Source organism: Rhineura floridana, chromosome 5 (genome assembly GCF_030035675.1).
Source record: "Rhineura floridana isolate rRhiFlo1 chromosome 5, rRhiFlo1.hap2, whole genome shotgun sequence".
Taxonomy (NCBI): Eukaryota; Metazoa; Chordata; class Lepidosauria; order Squamata; family Rhineuridae; genus Rhineura; species Rhineura floridana.
In genome coordinates, this window is record NC_084484.1 from 141,500,151 (window position 1) to 141,510,375 (window position 10,225).

General features: G+C 41.6%; 1 protein-coding gene across 5 annotated transcripts in view; it reads right to left on the minus strand.

Moving 5' to 3' along the window:
- The window catches only part of NME7 (NME/NM23 family member 7), a 139,108-nt gene that overhangs the window by 126,393 nt on the left and 2,490 nt on the right, over positions 1-10,225 (minus strand). The window lies entirely within an intron of this gene.

Genomic DNA, 10,225 nt, shown 5'->3' on the forward strand with positions numbered 1-10,225 from the left:
ACTCCTTAGGATGAATGAGATGGGATGCAGAAATTCAGGACCTAATTTATTATCACAGTACAGCCAAACCAACATTACTTTAATGACTGAGTAGATACCAGAAAACCCATTAGCCATTTATTTATTTTCACTGAAAAGCAACATAAAAGTCATTTTCTAGACTGAGAGGATAAACGACACATGAGCCACACATATGAAAATACAAATCTCTTGCTCCATTTATCTGCTTGTATTACCAGAAGGATACCATCATCACCTACCTCAGTAGTAGAGCACGTGCTCTGCATGCAAAAGGTCCAAGATTCAATCCCAGGTATGACTGGGGAAAACTCAGTTTTAAATCCTGGAGATCCACAGCCATTTAGTGGAGGCTGGCCTAGATGGACCAGTGGTCTAACTCAGCTTTCAACATTTCCCTCAACCCAGTTTTTGGGCAGAATGACTGTGGAATTAGCATCATCTTAGAGACAGTTATGCATGCATCTTTCCATTCCTTGTTTCTGACTGAGGAAAGATGCATCTCTGACAGGATGCCAACCCACACAGGCATAAGCAGCGTTATGTGATGTGAATAAGGGATTACCATTGCTTGGCAAGGACATGTGTCTCCATCCTGTACCAGCCAAACAAAAAAGAGCACTGCAAGACCACAGATGACAAGAATCACACAATCTTGTAATTAAAACCAAGTAGGCTGGGCAAAAATTGGCCTTTCTGCTCTCACTCAGTATAGAACAAATTCTAATTGTTACAGAGTGAGCCTCCATACTGCAATACCTGGCAGTTTTAATAATGAGAACTTTGGAGGGGGGGGAGAGAATAAAGATTGTTACTAACAGGACAGTGCAACAACATGCAGGGCAGCAAAATGCTGCTTCCACAGAGGGGCAGCACTCAAGTCAGAAGAGCTGTACACAGCCACAACTGGCCACATACCTTCTGTTGTAATATAACACATAACAAACAGTTTTGAAAACTGCCCCAACCTGGAAAAAATGCAGTCCGTGATTTCAGGGGGCTAATATTGGTACTGTGATGTCAAAATAGCATCCTCAAACCTGCAATGGACCCTGGAGTTCCAGGATCTGGCAACCACTCCTCACCATCCTACCTAACCCTGTGAGCACCTGCAGGGCTTTCTTTACATCCAACATCCAACATTCATTTCTCTGTCTCAGTCACCTGGTCCCCCTCCTCTCAGCTCAAACCAAACAGTCTGCTGCTGACCTCACACCCCACTGTTCACTGATCTCTTCTCATATACCACCAGCACCCACACTGCTGCAGATAGTTCTCACTTGCACATTCGGCCCCCCTCGCATCAGTTTCCTGTCTCACCTTTTGCTGTATATCAACAGCAAGAAACCATGTAGAAAGACAGCCCAGCAAAACTAAAAGTTCCTTTTTACCAACTCCTATTGACAAAGCTGAGTCTTATTTTTTAACAGCACCCATTGCTGCTCTTCTTCTATGAGTGCTACCCTCACCCTATCACCCTTCAGCAGCCTCCACCCCATTCCCTTGGTCCACTGAATCAGGGAGACCATGCAGACATGCTGATTTCATCTTTCATAAATAGAAATAAGAATGTTCTGCAACTTTTTTTCAAAATCTATTTATGTTCCAATGACATTAAGGATTTAGACTCAAATCCTAAAATGGCGGTCCAAGCACTGGCTTTGCAGGCTGACATGTTGCCTCAGTTTGCGGGACATGGTGGTGGAGAAACAGCAAAAACCACAGAAAAAGAAAAAGATGTCTCAATAGGCGCTAGGAAATAGTTTACTGAAATGAGCCCAAATGCTTGCCAAGATCCCTTCATCTAGGTTCTTCCCTACAGATGTTTTGAACCAAAAGTGAAAAATAAAAATGTACATACATTTCTGAGCATTTGGGCACAAGGTCTTTGAAAGGCAATGATCACAGATCATACACTGCACCTCTCAACACAACTCCTTTTATCCTTAACTTTTCACAGTCATTTCAGAATACCATTATGAATCACAATCATATCCACCATTCTTCAAATGAGTGCAAGGCAATGTACATGGTGCATACAAGAAGGGGAATTTGAACTCAAGTAGCTGTGGTCTGAGTCAAGAACACTGTTCACTAGGCCACATTGGTTTTCTACATTTAATACATTTTTCTGAGCAGTTCTAAAACACATGAACTCTCCAGGGACTGCACTGAAGGTGAAAGGTGACCTTCAGCCAGCTGACACCGGTGTGTGTTAGCACCAAATAGCCTGAAAGGCAGTTCCAAAGAGCACACATTTGCCATTTACCTTGAACGTTCTGAGAATATCATGGCCTATTAAAAATTTATTACCTAGCTACACAGAAGGGAAAGAGCTCGACCAATCCCTTTCTCATTCATGACTGGGAACATTTTGAGCCAGCATTCATTGTGTACTATCGTTTAACCAAACAGTCTCCTGCCAAATCTGTCATTAAAGTTAAAACACTTCTTATACCTCGTGTTGTGTAAAATATTAACTCTTGGGCAATTCAGCTGAATACAGATTTCAGCTAGCACAGACTATGTTCGAAGGTATACTCATAAATCCTCTATCATAAAGACAGATATCAAGTTAATATTGAACATAGGTGTGGGGGGTAAGAAAAAAATTATCTAATATCTTTAGTAGTGTGTAATGTAATGAATAATGGAGAGGGGAGGGGGGGGCAACAGAATGCCACCCGATAAGACACAATATAGATTCCAGAGATAAATGAAGGATTAAAAAAAACATGTTTATTGAGATCAATAAAATTAGTTCATTAAGTTGCCTTGGAAAGTATTGTTATAATTTTTCTGCCATTCTCTATGTCATATATCGCAATCCCTCCCTCAGAGCAAAAGAACAAGGAAATGTCTATTCGTTTTCAGTTACTTACAAGCGATCTTGAGCAACTGATTCATTTTAGATGTTCAAAGCAATCAGCTACAATACGCAGAACCAGGTGCTTGAACATGTCTGCTATAGTGTGATTGCCTGAACAGGCACTGCAATGCTGCACAGCACTAGGTTGCTTAAATCCCAATGGCAGGGATACGAGACACAGACCAGAGCAATCCTATTCTCTGTTGTCTACTCTGACTGGCAGCAGCTCTCCAGGATCTCAAGCAGAAACATCTTTCACATCACCAGTTGTCTAATCCTTTCACCTCGAGATGTCAGGGACGAACCCTTCTACCAGTGAGAATGGCCTGTCCCCCTACTACTCGATTTCCAGTACAATTTCCCCCTCGAGCGCGGGGGAAATTAGACCACCAGCAAGTAGGTACTTTACCTTTGTAACAGAAACTGGATTTCAACGCATTTATTCCCTTTGGTTCCATTGGCCAGTTTTTCCCTTAGTAAAATGGTGATGTTTATGCTGACTGGTTTTATTGATGGATTATATCATTTACACTGGAAATATTACTGAACCACAGAACAACGCTGATCATGATCTGCAACTGTGGCCATAGAACCATGGCTTAGGGAACATTTTCCCACAATTTAAACATAATTTCCAGTATTACAGCACATTTTTACAGTGCTCCAAGGATAGGGGGTATTTACAAATGGTTCAAATTAATACTGTTTGCCTGAACTGTCATCCACTCTTTAAAAGAAACTGTTCCAGATACATCTTTGTCAGCTAAATGGCTCCATCTAGTGTTCCAAAGCAATCAGATCACTTCAAGTCTTCAACTTGGAGAATTTATTGTTGTTAAACTACCAATTCCAAAGAAAGAGGATCCCAGGGAATGCAGTAATTATCTAATTATTGCCTTAATATCCCATGTAAGTAAAGTAATGCTCAAGATTCTACTACAATGGCTCTTACCATATTTGTTATGTGCCTTCAAGTCGATCACGACTTATGGCGACCCTATGAATGAGCGACCTCCAATAGCATCTGTCGTGAACCACCCAAAGACAATAATTCTGGGGAAAACAGAAGGGAGTAGAAAAAGAGGAAGGCCAAACAAGAGATGGATTGATTCCATAAAGGAAGGCACAGACCTGAACTTAAAAGATCTGAACAGGGTGGTTTATAACAGATGCTATTGGAAGTTGCTGATTCATAGGGTCGCCATAAGTCAAAATTGACTTGAAGGCACATAACAACAACAAATGACAAGTGTGTGGACAGGAACAAATATTTCTAGTAATCTTTATAAAATGAACACAGTAAACTTAGGGAAATGAAAACATCCCCGAGCAAATAGCATATCAAACGTATACTCAAGCAAATTTACATGGTTATTTAAATATTTGAGGCATTCTAGCCTCTTTTATGTGCAGAAATGCACATGAGGCATAAGAGGTTCTGGCTTATTAAAAATGGCCAAGTGCACTGAAATGCGCATGGCACATGAGCAGCATGCCCAGTGCAAGGTTAACATGGGCATGATAGTTTGAGACTTACTAGAAGTTGCCAAGTTATCAGCAATCTCTCCACCACTGGATACTAACAGTTTTGGTACTCCTACTCAGAGTAGACCCACTGGAAATAAAGGACATGATTCATTTAGATCAATTAATTTCAATAGCTTACTCTGAGAATAACTTAGTTGGGTACAACCCTTTATCTACACTTCTTCTTTGCAGTCAAACATAATTGTGCTCTTGCTGGGTTATGGACTGTTCCCAATGCTGCTTACATCATGGAAATTCAACCAGAGATTTTGAGAACATTATGCAATTTCATCAGCTACACGTAAAGTCATCTTTTAGGAAGGGGGCCAGCTGAGGGAGAAGAGAACTTGAAGAACAGTTACTGCCCACTTTCACGAACAAATTCATTTTATGCATGAGCCAAATTTAAATTGTACACTAATAAGCATGGAAGCTGAGCTAAAAACAACAAAGGATTAAGACTAAAGAAAGATGCTAGCTTTCATCTTGCCAGCTGACAATCCTCTAAAACGGGTATTTCTATTATATAGCATCTACAATACAATATAATCCTAAAACTAGAATTCGGAGATTCACCAAATGCAACAAAAATAATTCCTAAAAATAACTTATGTCTAACCACACTTGTGTGCAATTACATGGAAGTGTGATGCCTATTTTTAAAACAGTACACAAATGAGCAAATATGTAAATCGCTCATTCTTTCAAAAGATTCACAAATTCTTGAGAAGCCAGTCATTTTATGATTGTTCTGTATTGGTTTGAAAAGAGTTTTATGTTGTTGTACACTACCCCTTTTGCTGGAGGGCAGTATATAAATACTTTTATAAATAAGTTCTGCAACATATGCAATCAATACATACATTTATTTTCTAGGTGCCAATGGTATGCACACATACCTTTTGTGTCATCTAACTGGCAATCTTAAAGTTATATCATATATGAAGGCGGTATCTGCCTTCCACTTTCCAGTACTGAATTTATAGACCCAATTCTGCAATACAACATAACCCAGAAAATTTGTTAACATAAAGTCCATTTCCCCACCCACACTTACCATCTGCAATTTCCAGGATATGTATGTTCTTTAAAGTTACAGTTTGATATGTAACAGGGGTAGACAACTGGGTCCAGCCAGCAGGCTGGATCCTTCTTTCCTCCACCCTACCCCACCAGTGCATGGTCATCACCTGATGCCACAATGACTTCAGGTGACTCATTTTCGCCCGTGTGAATGATCCACTGATCATCAGGACTTGTACAGTGCCATGCACAAAGGTTTTCTGCCACCCAGCATAGAAGAGAAGCTGAGTGGAAGGAAAATGTTGTGGGGGGATGTGGATGGCAGGAAAGTATCTGAATGGAGGGCTGGATAAATGTGAGCATAGGGGGGATGGGTATAAAATGGAAAGAGAGAGAAATTTTCTCCCTGCCATTAGGAAAGAGTTCCTTTTTGTCTGTGTTTTTTGTGTTGCTCTTCCTCCGTGAGAAAATTAGCTGGTGTGTGTTGGTCTGTGCAAGAGAGAGAGAATGAATGGATGATGGATGAACGAAGGGGGAGAGAGGGGGAGAAAGGGTGTCTGTATCCATTTTGGGCTTTGGCCACACCCATAACCAGTCCACAACCCCTGACCACCTTCTACCAACAGAATGCAGCCCATGATCCTAAAAAGGTTGCCTACTCTGGTTTAAAGGATGGCTTGTTAACAAGGCAGGTCATCCTGGCTTGCTTGAGCAAGCCATCATTTAAACTTCACTGGAGTCTATCAAGTTCAGACGTAACAAGAAATGTTAGTTTAAATATAGAAACAGAAGCTTTCTATTTCCTCCTTGCAGCCACACCAGAATAGGGGAGGGGGCAGCACATGAGTCTGAAGCTCATGCACACCGTGCTAAACCATATTGCAGCATTACACAAAAAGGCCCACTCTGTGTTGAATAAATTTCTTCAAAGAAATGGGAACTAAGACAGAGAGACAATCCTATGTTCCAGGTCTCCCCCACCCTTTGTCTAGTAGTCTTTATCAGGTTCTGATCCTGTTCTTCCAGTTCTGAAATTGAGCATCCTTGCTATTACATGTCCAGTTGACATACACAGACTGAAAGTGACCGCTACGGCATTGTTCCTTGTGTTTGACTTAATTTCTTTACAGCAAGGCTTATCTCTCCCACCCTCCACAGGACAACTTTAACAGGGGGCAGGGCTACCCACCTATCAATCACCTGACATCATGATGATGTAAGACACAACTTCAAAGCCCCTTTGAAGTCCAATTGCAGAGACAGTTTGGAGTCAATCATCTTTTGTCAGGACTTCAAAGCACAGCACAGGGATCTTTGCAAGCCCCTGCCCAGAACTTTGAAGTCTCAACAATCAGCTGATTGTCAGGACATCAACACACCACATCACCTGATGTCAATGTGACATCAGTTTATTGGCAGGTCAGCGGTCAGATCCAGTTCCTCACCCCTACCCAAATGCAGCCAATCCCAGAAGGGCTCGCTGTCAACACTGACAGGTGTCAACTAAAAAAAAAAAGTTGTACTTTACTTTAACCTCCTGATTTGGAGCCATGTCCTTTCTTGCCCCATACCCAATGTCACATATAACATCAATTGTGGAGCACATGGGTGTGTTTTGGGGAATCTGTCTCTCTGGCCCAAATTGGGACCCGTGCTGGCCTTATTAGGCTCCCCACCCCTGCTTTACAGTGTGGCTAAAAGAGTCCCATTAATTTGAAATGTGGAAGTTGAATATGTCATAACTTGTTCACCATCAAAGTGGTGAATGCTACAAAACAGTGACCAAAACTCCCAAGAAAGCCTACAGTTTGTTCCCAACATTTTGTTTTGCTCTTTGCACAATAATTTATTAATCTGTTGTTACCCAGTATCCAGGCATGTGTTCTCAAAGTAACATCTGTGTTGTAGGGAAAGAGCATTTTGTTAATAGACTCTTTTTTCAACTTTCAGTTCTTTATCCTCTCCAGTGGTACAGCATGCACATCTCCTGAAGTCTTTTTCTTTTATATTTATTTAATTATATTTATCCCACCTTTCCATCAAGGAGCTCAAGGTGGTGTACATGGTACTCCTCCTAATTTTATCCTCACAGCCACCCTGTGAGATAGGTTAGACTAAGAGACTATGACTGGCCCAAGGTCACCTAGTAAGCTTCATGGCCCAGTGGGGATTTGAACTCCCTGGATGTGGCTAGTAGGCCAAATCCTTATCTGCACACACACCCATAGGCCAAATCTGATGTCATGATGATATCAGCACACCCGATTTTGTCCACATAGTTTTAAATCAAACTGCACAGGAAATAAAGTGTGTGCTGTGCTCCCTAAGTGCCAACAAAAAAGCACCTTTGTCCAAGCCCCACCTTTACCTGTCCCCCCCCCTTGATATCATACATATCGGGTGTAGGGCAGCTGGGTGTGGCTTGCTCAAAAATGCCTTGTGGGCCAAATGGGGAAGCCTGGTGGGCCTAATAAGGCCCCTAGGCCAAAGGTTTGCCACCCCTACTCAAACTACTACATCATACCAAAAAGGCTGATCTCCCCTCCCCTTCCAATATGTGAGAATGGATTACAGAGCCACTGATTCAGAATTTTAACTGGTGCTGCTATAGTGCCAAGAAAAATGTTTAGAAGTTTCTAAGTAAAATGCAGGTAAAATATAAAGGAAAAAGTTGGATGAAGACCTATCAGAAAAAGGGCAGGAAGGGTAAATCTTTATCACTAGTGAGCCAAATAAGGATTTTGTGAAAAAAGTAGGTTTTCAGAAGAGATTTTAAAGTAGAAAAGGATGTTGACTTGAGAAATGGGGAGAGTAGATTATTCCCGGTACAGGCAATGGCATGCAAGGTGATCTAAAGGAAGGAGTAAAAGGTATTGGGAGCAATAGGAAACTATGTTTTGTGCAGTGTGATCTTATGTGTCTTTCTCAAATCTAAACTCTACCAAGTACAGTAGAAGTATCCTATACAAGTATGCCTAAGAGACTTTTAATTAACTGAAGGAGATTCACCACCAGATTCAAAGCCTCTTTATTTCAAAGCCAAGAGATGGCATTTACTTGCATGAAAATACTTTTAGGATTACTAGAAGTAGGAAATATTAATTTATTGTACATCATCTAGAAAAAAATATTTTATGAGGTAATTAACAAATACAAATAGAAGTAAATAAACACCTGCTGATGGTATTAGCCAGAAACTGCAGTCTTGCTAAATTATGCTGTCTTGCTAAATTATGCTGTCTTGCTAAATATCTTGTTTGTTTTAATCTCTCATATGGAAGTTAAATTATTTTATTCTAGTATTATCATTAACATTAATAATATGTAAAGTGCTATATAAAATACTCGGACAGATATACAGACATTGCCACAGGACCCAAACCAATGGTTCGAATTGCAAGAAACAGGATTTAGGCTAAAGATTGGAAAGAACTTCCCAACAGTATGAGCTGCCCATAATGTAACAGACTGCCTCAAATGGTGGTTGACTCTCCTTCAGAGTTCTTTAAGCAGAGACTAGATGACACCTACCAATGATGCTATAGTAGCTGATTTCATCAGGGGGCTTGACTAGGTCACTAGTCTTTGACTGGTAGGTCACAATCCACTATCAGCAGCTTGATCTAAGATGGTCACAGTAACGCTACCACCATACAGATATATAAAAAATTAAGAAATGGGTCCACAAATGCATGTTTGAGTTAAAGGTGGGTCTGGTCTGAAAAGGCTGAAGACTGCTGAAACAAACAACCTTTGAGGTCACTTACGACAATATAATTTTACAGTATGGTTGAAATGGAAATGGACTGCCTTCAATTCAATCCTGACTTATGGCTACCCTATGAATAAGGCTTTCATGGTAAGCGGTATTCAGAGGGGGTTTACCATTGCCTCTGAGGCTAGTCCTCCCCAGCTGGCTAGGGCCTGCTCAGCTTGCCACAGCTGCACAAGCCAGCCCCTTCCTTGTCCACAACTGCCAGCTGGGGGGCATCTGGGCTCCTTGGGACTATGCAGCTTGCCCACGGCTGCACAGGTGGCAGGGCACGTAACCCCTGAGCCACTCACTGTGGGGTGATCTTTAGCTGGCCCTTGACACCCAGGAGACACAAGCGGGGATTTGAACTCACAGACTCTGGACTCCCAGCCAGGCTCTCCTCCCCACTGTGCTATACCAGCTGTACAGTATGGTTATGCACCCCATATTTCCAAATGGTATGAAGTTCTAGGGAGACTGTTACAGAGTTTAATTTCCTTTGAAGGTTATAGTAGCCTTGTCATATTTAGTTATTTACAAATATACTGGCAGAACAGAGTGGATGTAAATATTCATTCAGCAGTCAGCAAATCCCCAAAGACCAACATAGGGATCTCCTGCTGGGGTATATGCATGGATGGATGGATCCCAGCTAACTTCAGCTAGAAAGTTTTCTGCTTTAATCTCTCTTTGTTCACAAATTGCTGACTTTTGGCTCTGTGCTTATCCCTGTTCACACCACTGTATTTTGCCATCTCCATTCTACCACCCTACAGCTTTAAGGCTGTCACATTTCTTCATGACGAACGGTTACCCCCTTCCAAAATCTGGAGAGTGTGTATCACCTATCAGGAGACCACCAGGAGAACCAATGTGGTGTAGTGCAGAGATGGAGAACTTGTGGCTGTCCAGATGTTGTTGGACTACACCTCCCATTCCCCCTGATCAGAGTAGGCTGAACATGTTGAGTTGGAGTCCAATAGCATTCAGAAGGACCACAGGTTCCCCATCTGTGGTGTCATGGTTAGAACATC